The 13,485-nt window shown below is 38.9% G+C and overlaps 3 non-coding genes across 3 annotated transcripts; all 3 read right to left on the reverse strand.

Moving 5' to 3' along the window:
• Positions 1-245: 245 nt before the first annotated feature.
• On the reverse strand, positions 246-324 carry TRNAW-CCA (transfer RNA tryptophan (anticodon CCA)). The gene has a single exon. It is a non-coding gene; the product is annotated as a tRNA-Trp (tRNA).
• Positions 325-742: 418 nt separating this feature from the next.
• TRNAW-CCA (transfer RNA tryptophan (anticodon CCA)) lies at positions 743-814 on the reverse strand. The gene has a single exon. It is a non-coding gene; the product is annotated as a tRNA-Trp (tRNA).
• A 12,109-nt stretch (positions 815-12,923) lies between these two features.
• Positions 12,924-12,995, reverse strand: TRNAW-CCA (transfer RNA tryptophan (anticodon CCA)). The gene has a single exon. It is a non-coding gene; the product is annotated as a tRNA-Trp (tRNA).
• Positions 12,996-13,485: the final 490 nt, after the last annotated feature.

A 13,485-nucleotide genomic window follows, 5' to 3' on the forward strand; every position in this document is an offset into this window, starting at 1 on the left:
GTCTAGTAAAGAACCCTTTTTTCTTATGGATTCAAAGATGACAATGCTATGATCAAAGTGAAAGGAGATCCCAACGTGCCTTAAATATTCAATGTTTTGATTAAGCTTCCCTATGATTTTTCTCATCAAATAATTGTTTATAAGATATTAATTTTTAACATTCAACTAAAAGACACTTTTTCAGACACATAGCAACACAGCTTCAATTTTAATCCAGACATGGGTTAATTTAGGAATAAGTTTTTTGACCCCGACGTGATTTGAACACGCAACCTTCTGATCTGGAGTCAGATGCGCTATGCGCTACCGTTGCGCCACAAGGTCATATGAAAAGAAACTTTCCACCCATAATATAGCTCACTTAAAAATTGCATGAAGAAATCGTGGCACACCTTCTCGAAATTTGCTACTTTTACTTACAGACTGAAAAAGACATAAACAAGGACGAATGAACATCTTGATATTGGGAATGCAGGGATTTCCAGTTTAAAATTTAGAATCTTGTAATGAACACTTTTTTCTTATGGTTTGAAAGATAACAATGCTATGATCAAAGTGAAAAGAGATCCCGAAGTGCATTAAACATTCAATGTTTTGATTTCGTTTCCCGATGATTTTGCTCATCAAATAATTGTTTATAAGATATTAATCTATAACATTCAACTAAAAGACACTGCGCTGAAATATAGCAACACAGTTTCAATTTTAATCCAGACCTGGGTTAAGTAATGAAAAAGTTGCTTGACCCTGGCGTGATTTGAACACACAACCTTCTGATCTGGAGTCAGACGCGCTACCGTTGCGCCACAAGGTCATAAGAAAAGAAACTTTCCGCCCATAATTCACTTAAAAAGTGCATGAAGAAATCGTGCACACCTTCTCGAAATTTGCTACTTTTACTTACAGACTGAAAAAGACATAAACAAGACGAATGAATATCTTGGTATTGGGAATGCAGGGATTTCCAGTTTAAAATTTAGAGTCTAGTAAAGAACCCTTTTTTCTTATGGATTCAAAGATGACAATGCTATGATCAAAGTGAAAGCAGATCCCGACGTACCTTAAATATTCAATGTTTTGATTTTGCTTCCTGATTATTTTTCTCATCAAATAATTGTTTGTAAGATATTAATCTATAACATTCAACTAAAAGACACTTTTTCAGACACTGTGCTGACAGATAGCAACACAGCTTCAATTTTAATCCAGACATGGGTTAAGTTATGAAAAAGTATTTTGATCTTGACATGATTTGAACACGCAACCTTCTGATCTGGAGTCAGACGCGCTACCGTTGCTCCACGAGGTCATATGAAAAGGAACTTTCCGCCCATAATATAACTCACTTAAAAATTGCATGAAGAAATCGTGGCACACTTTCTCGAAATTTGCTACTTTTACTTACAGACTGAAAAAGACATAAACAAGGATGAATGAACATCTGGATATTGGGAATGCAGGGATTTCCAGTTTAAAATTTAGAATCTATTAATAAACCCTTTTTTCTTATGGTTTCAAAGATGACAATGCTATGATCAAAGTGAAAAGAAATCCCGAAATGCATTAAATATTCATTGTTTTGATTTCGTTTCACGATGATTTTTCTCATGAAAGAATTGTTTATAAGATATTAATCTATAACATTCAACTAAAAGACACTTTTTTAGACACTGCGCTGACAGATAGCAACACAGTTTCAATTTTAATCCAGACATGGGTTAAGTAATGAAAATGTTGCTTGACCCTGGCATGATTTGAACACGCAACCTTCTAATCTGGAGTCAAACGCGTCACTGTTGCACCACAAGATAATACGGAAAGAAACTTTCCACCCATAATTCACTTATAAAGTGCATGAAGAAATCGTGTCACACCTCAAAATTTGCTACTTTTACTAACAGACTGAAAAAGACATAAACAAGGACGAATGAATATCTTGGTATTGGGAATGGAGGGTTTTCCAGTTTAAAATTTATAGTCTAGTAAAGAACCCTTTTTTCTTTTGGATTCAAAGATGACAATGCTATGATCAAAGTGAAAAGACATCCCAACGTACCTTAAATATTCAATGTTTTGCTTTCGCTTCCCTATGATTTTTCTCATCAAATAATTGTTTATAAGATATTAATTTATAACATTCAACTAAAAGACACTTTTTTAGACACTGCGCTGACAGATAGCAACACAGTTTCAATTTTAATCCAGACATGGGTTAAGTTATGAACAAGTTGCTTGACCCTGGCGTGATTTGAACATGCAAACTTCTGATCTGGAGTGCGCTACCGTTGCACCACAAGATTATACGAAAAGAAACTTTCCGCCCATAATTCACATGAAAAGTGTATGAAGAAATCACGCAAACCTTCTCGAAATTTGCTACTCTTGCTCACAGACTGAAAATTACATAAACAAGGACGAATGAACATCTTGATATTGGGAATTCATTGTTTTCCTGTTTAAAATTTAGAATCTAGTTAAGAACCATTTTTTCTTATGGATTCAAAGATGACAATGCTATGATCAAAGTGAAAGGAGATCCCGACGTGCCTTAAATATTCAATGTTTTGATTTTGTTCCCCGATGCTTTTTCTCATCAAAGAATTGTTTGTAAGATATTAATCTATAACATTCAACTAGAAGACACTTTTTTAGACACTGCGCTGACAGATAGCAACACAGGTTCAATTTTAATCCAGACATGGGTTAAGTAATGAAAAAGTTGCTTGACCCTGGCGTGATTTGAACACGCAACCTTTTGATCGGGAGTCAGTCGCGTCACTGTTGCACCACAAGATCATACGAAAAGAAGCTTTCCGCCCATAATTCACTTAAAAAGTGCATGAAGAAATCGTGGATAGTGTTGAGCCACCCCCTTAGTGTTCTAGTTCGGTTCGGTTCGTCGAACACCCGTGTGTTCGTCGAACTGTTCGTCGAACACTTCGAACACCGTTAAAACCAATGGCAGGAAAACAAAAACACATAGAAACACATAGAAAACACCATCAAAGGTGTCCAAAAGCTGACAAACTGCTCAGAAGACACAACTAACACATGGAAAAGTGACAAGTACATATAGTCATGCGAAAAGAAAAGAGGTGGAGGAGTAAAAGGAGGGGGAGACACAGCTATAGGCATGTCATGCCCTTCTAAAATCCAAAAAGTGAGAAGCCGACACGGCCAGTCCGTTCCTGCCCGTGCCACCTCTGTGTCGCCGGGTTTGTGCCAAAGCCACGGTGGACCCTGACGGCCAGCCCCCCTATCCCAATACTGGTGCCTGTCCGCCGGTGGGTCGAGGCCCCCCACGGTGTGGAGGGGAGAAACATTTGCAGAAGAAAGACCATCTTCCAGCCAAACTAAGATGTCGACTTCTTTTCGTGGACAATGTGATACGATCCCATTCTTACGGACACGCCCATCGCTACAAATTCTAGATGAGGCACAAAAACAGCAGGTGCTTCAAAAGATATAAAGTGCTCCTTCAAGTGGGCTCTCCATCACCTCAATTTCAACATCACAAATACTCCAGTCCTCAGACCTGTCACCCCAATCGCACTTGCTTCCTCACAGCTCCCAAGTCTCCAGCTGCCCGTCTGAGTATGGGGTAACACAGATGGTTGAGTCTGCACAGCTGTTTACTCATACTATAGCCTGGGAAACGGAGGTCTGCTCCAGAGCTTCTGTTTATCCAGATGAGGAAATGATCTGATCTGATGCCCAGAATCTTTATAAGTCGGATCCAGGACCAGATGAAGAAGGTTCTGAGCATAATGTAGACCCTTGTTCCCAAACTGTAACTCCTGTTGGTGGAGACAATGATGAAGACGATGATGAGACTCAAATACCTGATTGGAGCGACAACTTGACTTTTCGGTCAGGGCAGGAAGAGGTTGGCTCTGAGGACGACGGGTGTGATAACACACAGGGTGATGATGACGAGGTTGGAGATCCCACTTACTGTCAACCCACAGTCAGCCAGTCCATGAGGTCAGCAGAGGAGGTGGAGGAGGATGTGACTAGCCCTGGGGATGGGGATGACTCAGTACCCGGGCATTTGCCTGGCCTTGGGGATGTCGCGGTTGTCGGCTCCCTAGCCCGTACCCTGGGGTCTCTCTTTAAAAGGGTGGATAATTGTTAATTTTATAAGAGTTCATGACGCCACCTGTGGTATCTGGTGACAAGCACCAGCGCTGCAGCAGTCCACTGAGGCCGGTGATAAGGCAGCTCGATGGTATAGCTCCCCACAGGTGGAGCTAGGTCTCAGGGCAGCGTATGCAGGGGGAATGCAGGACAGGCGAGAACCAGCTGGGTCAGAGCAAGAACGGGAACGGACACGGTAGTCACTTCAGTACCTTTTACTGGTGGAAATTCAGGCACATCCCGAAGCACTGTAGGGTGAAGGGTGCATATCAGGATCCTCCCCAATGAGCGGGTGTAGGGCCTCCTGTTTCTTGTCTCTGCGTAGTAAGTTTCTGACCTGCCTGGAGCTAGGCCTAACTTTGTCTCTGTCCTGCGCTGGCTGACCTCTTGGTAGGGCCTTCTCTTGGAGTTCACGCTCCCAGTATGCGGGGCCTAATCGTCTCCTGGCTCTGTTACATATCAGCACCTTAGCGATCCTGGGACTTGTAGTTCTCCAGGGATTCCGGTTATGCCTTACTGGGTCATAGAGATACCGGTAAGCTCGGATCCTGTGTCCGGTAAATGCTTCGGGGTGAGCTGGTTAAGCTCCTCTGTCCCTTATGTACTAACTCGCCCCTCGCCTTCGGCCTACTCGGGCCCTCACTAGGCTATACACACTAACGGCAGCTTGCCACGCTTCACTGATCTTACAGCACCGGCACACCTTAAGCTCTATCTGGGCTCCCTGAATCTAGCAAGCAGGAGCCTCGTGCTCCAATGCTGAACTATTAACTGCGTTCTCTAGACTAGACTGAGCTCCACTGCAGACTGACCTCTCTTAGGCTTCTCTACTGCAGGAACTCTTCAGAGGAACTGAACTGCCTATACCGCTATCGGCACAATCTCTGACCATACTATAGCTAATTTTGTGAAAAAATCTCTGAAGCGCTTGGTGTCTAGTTTCATTATTGTCATTAGTTATGCGCTCTTGTGATGACCTAGGTTGTTTCCCCCGGCCTGTATAACTAATATGACTGGACCTCTTGCCTCTCTCCCTACCTTGATTACCTCCATTAGTACCTGTGGACATAGCAGGCCTCTAATACCTCTCCAGTTGAAATATGTGTTATGAAACTCTAATTTCCTCCCGCCTGGGCGAACTTTCGCCCTTTTTTGTGCCCAATATATATACGAGTGGCCTATCACTCACACTGTTGGCTTAGCTTCACCTGTAAAAGAAACAAACCACGTTAGGATAACAAGTCCGGTCTTATGTATCTCGCCAAACACGTGGATCGCCATCTCCCTATCCTCTGAACTTCCGTTTCTGACAGTCCTGCTCTTGCTGCTTCCGTGGCCGCACCTATGCGGAATGAGTGTGTCCCGTAATCTTTGGGGTGGTTCCCTGCTGATGTTATGCATTTATTAAATATAGCTTGGAACAGGTATCTTGATAATGGCGTTCCATCAATGTGTGATAGGAAGAAATTACTTTGTGATCTGATGGTTAGATATGTTTTTACTATTGTTACCTGACTCAGTGTACCGTTTGTGGGTTGTAGAAGTACCCAAGTACCCCTGCCCGCTGGAACTGTTTTCGATTGGTGTATGCGTAGACGTATTGCATTATTGGCTATGACTACGTCCTGGTGTAATAAGCCTCCACTGGTGGTAATTTTGGATTGAGGGACTAATTCGCTTATACATAGCGCCCCGAAGAAGGCGATCACAAATGCAGTAGACATTAGTGTTGCTTCAAATTGTGAGTGTCATGTTAATGGTGTTAGGGATAAGATGTGAGAAATCAGTTTTAGTGACACGGGACGGGACGTCTACATTCCTGACTTGGCTGACCTCTTTTCGACCCTTTTATGGATTGTCTGATGATGAATCTTTGTCACATCTCAACAATTCTGTAGTTGGAAGTGAAATGCTACTCCGGTCAGACACCGCTGCGCTGACGCCCCTGATATGCCCCTCATCATTAGCTGGTGGAGAAATTCTATGGTGAGTTGTGATCTGGCTTGTTCACATTGGTCAACCCGTCTGCCTGCTACTAGTCGTGTCCACTCTTCCCATGCCTTACCGTATGCTTGCCATGTTGACGGGGCATCTGACGCTCTGATTAATGGCATCAACTATTCGCCACTAGATCCCATAGGGAGGGTGGGCAACTGTTGCCCGATGGGTGGGCGTTGTGGAAGAGCTCTGTGAAAATCTGCCAATTGAATTGTTATAAAGCGTTAGCAGCAGCTTTATACCCCTCAGCATAGTGGCTAGCGCGGACTCATACATTGTGTTTTAGGCACAGGAATGCTAGCCTGCGTAGTAGGCCTAGCACTGGGAGAGACGATGATGCCATCTTATTAATGCAGTGCGCTAGGCTGGTGTTTTGTGCTATGAAGCGTATATTTTTGTTAGCCAGGCGCGCGCCCCATATTGCTATTGCTACCACTATTGGGAAAAATTATTTTCAGGGCTAGATGCAGCTAAAAATTATTATTAATTTCAAAGCTGGTGGAGCTTGGTATAGATGGCCTAATACAATGAGTCCCACACACTGATAGTAGCCCAACCTGATGGAGGTCAGTATAGATGGACTAATAGACCAAGTCCCACACACTGCTAGAAGCCCAAATATTTTTTCAGAGCTAGATGCAGATAACAAATATTTTGAATTTGCAACCTGATAGAGGTCAGTATAGATGGACTACTAAAACAAGTCCCACACACTGCTAGAAGCCCAAATATTTTTTCAGAGGTAGATACAGAATAAAATTATATTGAATTTGCAACCTGGTGTAGGTTAGTATAGATGGACTAATAGAACAAGTCCCACACACTGCTAGAAGCCCAAAATTTTTTCAGAGCTAGATGCAGAAAAAAATGATATTCAATTTGCAACCTGATGGAGGTCAGTGTAGATGGACTAATAGACCAAGTCCCACACACTGCTAGAAGCCCAAATATTTTTTCAGAAGTAGATGCAGAAAAAAATTATATTCAATTTGCAACCTGATGGAGGTCAGTATAGATGGACTAATAGAACAAGTCCCACACACTGCTAGAAGCCCAAATTTTTTTTCAGAGGTAGATGCAAAAAAAATGATATTCAGTTTGCAACCTGATGGAGGTCAGTGTAGATGGACTAATAGACCAAGTCCCACACACTGCTAGAAGCCCAAATTTTTTTTCAGAGGTAGATGCAGAAAAAAATTATATTCAATTTGCAACCTGATGGAGATCAGTATAGATGGACTAATAGAACAAGTCCCACACACTGCTAGAAGCCCAAATATTTTTCCAGAGCTAGATGCAGATAAAAATTATTTTTAATTTGCAGTCTGATGGAGGTCAGTATAGATGGACTAATAGACCAAGTCCCACACACTGCTAGAAGCCCAAACATTTTTTCAGAAGTAGATGCAGAAAAAAATGATATTCAATTTGCAACCTGATGGAGGTCAGTATAGATGGACTAATAGAACAAGTCCCACACACTGCTAGAAGCCCAAATTTTTTTTCAGAGGTAGATGCAGAAAAAATTATATTCAATTTGCAACCTGATGGAGGTCAGTATAGATGGACTAATAGAGCAAGTCCCACACACTGTTAGAAGGCCAAATATTTTTTCAGAGCTAGATGCAGAAAAAAATTATATTTAATTTGCAGCCTGATGGAGGTCAGTATAGATGGACTAATAGAGAAAGTCCCACACACTGCTAGAAGGCCAAATATTTTTTCAGAGCTAGATGCAGACAAAACATTATTTTTAATTTGCAACCTGATGGAGGTCAGTATAGATGGACTAATAGAGAAAGTCCCACACACTGCTAGAAGGCCAAATATTTTTTCAGAGCTAGATGCAGATATAAATTATTTTTAATTTGCAACCTGATGGAGGTCAGTATAGATGGACTAATAGAGAAAGTCCCACACACTGCTAGAAGGCCAAATATATTTTCAGAGCTAGATGCAGAAAAAAATTATATTCAATTTGCAACCTGATGGAGGTCTGTATAGATGGACTAATAGACCAAGTCCCACACACTGCTAGAAGGCCAAATATTTTTTCAGAGCTACAGTAGATGCAGATAAAAATTATTTTTAATTTGCAACCTGATCCCGACGTGCCTTAAATATTCAATGTTTTGATTTCGTTTCACGATGATTTTTCTCATGAAAGAATGGTTTATAAGATATTAATCTATAACATTCAACTAAAAGACACTTTTTTAGACACTGCGCTGACAAATAGAAACACAGCTTCAATTTTAATCCATACATGGGTTAAGTTATGAAAAACATTTTGAACCTGACGTGATTTGAACACGCAAACTTCTGATCTTGAGTAAGACGCACTTCTGTTGCGCCACAAGGTCATATGAAAAGAAACTTTCCGCCCATAATATAACTCACTTAAAAAGTGCAAGAAGAAATCGTGGCACACCTTCTCGAAATTTGCTACTTTTGCTTACAGACTGAAAATGACATAAACAAGGATGAATGAACGTATTGATATTGGGAATGCAGGGTTTTCCAGTTTAAAATTTAGAATCTAGTAAAGAACCCTTTTTTCTTATGGATTCAAAGATGACAATGCTGTGATCAAAGTGAAAGGAGATCCCGAAGTGCATTAAATATTCAATGTTTTGATTTCGCTTCCCGATGATTTTTCTCATCAAATAATTGTTTATGAGATATTAATCTATAACATTCAACTAAAATACAATTTTTCAGACACTGTGCTGACAGATAGCAACACAGCTTCAATTTTAATCCAGACATGGGTTAAGTTATGAAAAAGTTTTTTGACCAAGATGTGATTTGAACATGCAACCTTCTGATCTGGAGTCAGACGTGCTACCATTGCGCCACACTATAATAAGAAAACAAACTTTCCGCCCATAATATAAATTACTTAAAAAGTGCATGAAGAAATCGTGGCACACCTTCTCGAAATTTGCTACTTTTACTTACAGACTGAAAAAGACATAAACAAGAACGAATGAACATCTTGATATTGGGAATGCAGGGATTTCCAGTTTAAAATTTAGAATCTAGTAATGAACACTTTTTTCTTATGGTTTCAAAGATGACAATGCTATTATCAAAGTGAAAAGAGATCCCGAAATGCATTAAATATTCAATGTTTTGATTTCGTTTCACGATGATTTTTCTCATCAAAGAATTGTTTATAAGATATTAATCTATAACATTCAACTAAAAGACACTTTTTTAGACACTGCCCTGACAGATTGCAAAACAGTTTCAATTTTAATCCAGACATGGGTTAAGTAATGAAAAAGTTGCTTGACCCTGGCGTGATTTGAACCAGCAACCTTCTGATCTGGAGTCAGACACGCTACAGTTGCGCCACAAAATATTAAGAAAATAAACTTTCCGCCCATAATTCACATGAAAAGTGCATGAAGAAATCGCGCAAAGCTTCTCGAAATTTGCTACTTTTGCTCACAGACTGAAAATGACATAAACAAGGACGAATGAACATCTTGATATTGGGAATGCAGGGTTTTCCTGTTTACAATTTAGAATCTAGTAATGAACCCTTTTTTCTTATTGATTCAAAGATGACAATGCTATGATCAAAGTGAAAGGAGATCCCGAATTGCATTAAATATTCAATGTTTTGATTTCACTTCCCGATGATTTTTCTCATCAAATAATTGTTTATGAGATATTAATCTATAACATTCAACTAAAAGACACTTTTTCGGACACTGTGCTGACAGATAGCAACACAGCTTCAATTTTAATCCAGACATGGGTTAAGTTATGAAAAAGTTTTTTGACCAAGATGAGATTTGAAAATGCAACCTTCTGATCTGGAGTCAGACGTGCTACCATTGCGCCACACTATCATAAGAAAGCAAACTTTCCGCCCATAATATAAATTACTTAAAAAGTGCATGAAGAAATCGTGGCACACCTTCTCGAAATTTGCTACTTTTACTTACAGACTGAAAAAGACATAAACAAGAACGAATAAACATCTTGATATTGGGAATGCAGGGATTTCCAGTTTAAAATTTAGAATCTAGTAATGAACACTTTTTTCTTATGGTTTCAAAGATGACAATGCTATTATCAAAGTGAAAAGAGATCCCGAAATGCATTAAATATTCAATGTTTTGATTTCGTTTCACGATGATTTTTCTCATCAAAGAATTGTTTATAAGATATTAATCTATAACATTCAACTAAAAGACACTTTTTTAGACACTGCCCTGACAGATTGCAAAACAGTTTCAATTTTAATCCAGACATGGGTTAAGTAATGAAAAAGTTGCTTGACCCTGGCGTGATTTGAATCAGCAACCTTCTGATCTGGAGTCAGACGTGCTACCGTTGCGCCACAAAATCTTAAGAAAATAAACTTTCCGCCCATAATTCACATGAAAAGTGCATGAAGAAATCGCGCAAAGCTTCTCGAAATTTGCTACTTTTGCTCACAGACTGAAAATGACATAAACAAGGACGAATGAACATCTTGATATTGGGAATGCAGGGTTTTCCTGTTTACAATTTAGAATCTAGTAATGAACCCTTTTTTCTTATTGATTCAAAGATGACAATGCTATGATCAAAGTGAAAGGAGATCCCGAATTGCATTAAATATTCAATGTTTTGATTTCGCTTCCCAATGATTTTTCTCATCAAATAATTGTTTATGAGATATTAATCTATAACATTCAACTAAAAGACACTTTTTCAGACACTGTGCTGACAGATTGCAACACAGCTTCAATTTTAATCCAGACATGGGTTAAGTTATGAAAAAGTTTTTTGACCAAGATGTGATTTGAACATGCAACCTTCTGATTTGGAGTCAGACGTGCTACCATTGCGCCACGCTATCATAAGAAAATAAACTTTCCGCCCATAATATAAATTACTTAAAAAGTGCATGAAGAAATCGTGGCACACCTTCTCGAAATTTGCTACTTTTACTTACAGACTGAAAAAGACATAAACAAGAACGAATGAACATCTTGATATTGGGAATGCAGGGATTTCCAGTTTAAAATTTAGAATCTAGTAATGAGCACTTTTTTCTTATGGTTTCAAAGATGACAATGCTATGGTCAAAGTGAAAAGAGATCCCGAAGTGCATTAAATATTCAATGTTTTGATTTCGTTTCCCGATAATTTTTCTCATCAAAGAATTGTTTATAAGATATTAATCGATAACAATCAACTAAAAGACACTTTTTTAGACACTGTGCTGACAGATTGCAACACAGTTTCAATTTTAATCCAGACATGAGTTAAGTTATGAAAAAGTTGCTTGACCCAGATGTGATTTTAACACGCAATCTACTGATCTGGAGTCAGACACGCTACCGTTGCGCCACAAGATCATAAGAAAAGAAACTTTCCACTCATAATTCACATTAAAAGTGTATGAAGAAATCGCGCAAATCTCGAAATTTGCTAATTTTGCTCACAGACTGAAAATGACATAAACAAAGACGAATGAACATCTTGATATTGTGAATGCAGGGTTTTCCTGTTTAAAATTTTGAATCTAGTAAATAACCCTTTTTTCTTATGGATTAAAAGATGACAATGCTATGATCAAAGTGAAAAGAGATCCCGACGTGCCTTAAATATTCAATGTTTTGATTTTGTTTCCCGATGATTTTTCTCTTCAAAGAATCATTTGTAAGATATTAATCTATAACATTCAACTAAAAGACACTTTTTAAGACACTGTGCTGACAGATAGCAACACAGCTTCAATTTTAATCCAGACATGGGTTAAGTTTTGAAAAAGTTTTTTGACCGTCACGAGATTTGAACACGCAAACTTCTGATCTGGAGTCAGATGAGCTACCGTTGCACCACAAGGTCATAAGAAAAGAGACTTTCCGCCCATAATATAACTCACTTAAAAAGTGCATGAAGAAATCGTGGCACACTTTCTCGAAATTTGCTACTTTTACTTACAGACTGAAAAAGACATAAACAAGGATGAATGAACATCTTGATATTGGGAATGCAGGGTTTTCCAGTTTAAAATTTATAGTCTGGTAAAGAACCCTTTTTTCTTCTAGATTCAAAGATGACAATGCTATGATCTAAGTGAAAGGAGATCCCGATGTGACTTAAATATTCAATGTTTTTATTTCACTTCCTGATGATTTTTCTCATCAAATAATTGTTTATAAGATATTAATCTATAACATTCAACTAAAAGACACTTTTTCAGACACTGTGCTGACAGATAGCAACACATCTTCAATTTTAATCCAGACATGGGTTAAGTTATGAAAAAGTTTTTTGACCACGATGTGAATTGAACATGCAACCTTCTGATCTAGAGTCAGACGTGCTACCATTGCGCCACGCTATCATAAGAAAACAAACTTTCCGCCCATAATATAAATTACTTAAAAAGTGCATGAAGAAATCGTGGCACACCTTCTCGAAATTTGCTACTTTTACTTACAGACTGAAAAAGACATAAACAAGAACGAATAAACATCTTGATATTGGGAATGCAGGGATTTCCAGTTTAAAATTTAGAATCTAGTAATGAACACTTTTTTCTTATGGTTTCAAAGATGACAATGCTATTATCAAAGTGAAAAGAGATCCCGAAATGCATTAAATATTCAATGTTTTGATTTCGTTTCAAGATGATTTTTCTCATCAAAGAATTGATTATAAGATATTAATCTATAACATTCAACTAAAAGACACTTTTTTAGACACTGCCCTGACAGATTGCAAAACAGTTTCAATTTTAATCCAGACATGGGTTAAGTAATGAAAAAGTTGCTTGACCCTGGCATGATTTGAACCAGCAACCTTCTGATATGGAGTCAGACGCGCTACCGTTGCGCCACAAAATCTTAAGAAAATAAACTTTCCACCCATAATTCACATTAAAAGTGTATGAAGAAATCGCGCAAATCTCGAAATTTGCTAATTTTGCTCACAGACTGAAAATGACATAAACAAAGACGAATGAACATCTTGATATTGTGAATGCAGGGCTTTCCTGTTTAAAATTTAGAATCTAGTAAATAACCCTTTTTTCTTATGGATTAAAAGATGACAATGCTATGATCAAAGTGAAAAGAGATCCCTACTAGAGATGAGCGTTGTTCTACTCGAACTGTTCGCCAATCTCAAATTCGAGCTGTTTTGGGCGGTGTTCGAGCCGGTCGGCGAACACGAACAATTTGAGAAAAATTCGGCTGTTCGAGGTTATGTTCGATAACTGTTCGTGCACCCAAATCATAACTGGATTTTTTCTCAGTAATGATGAAAATTAATGTTAATACGCAGTTTGAGTGTACAGCGGGGCGGGGGGAGGGGCAGGGGATGGATCTCTGCAGG

The sequence above is a fragment of the Phyllobates terribilis genome, unplaced genomic scaffold (assembly GCF_046119375.1).
Source record: "Phyllobates terribilis strain yellow unplaced genomic scaffold, ASM4611937v1 Scaffold_11__3_contigs__length_659146591, whole genome shotgun sequence".
In the NCBI taxonomy this organism is placed as follows: Eukaryota; Metazoa; Chordata; class Amphibia; order Anura; family Dendrobatidae; genus Phyllobates; species Phyllobates terribilis.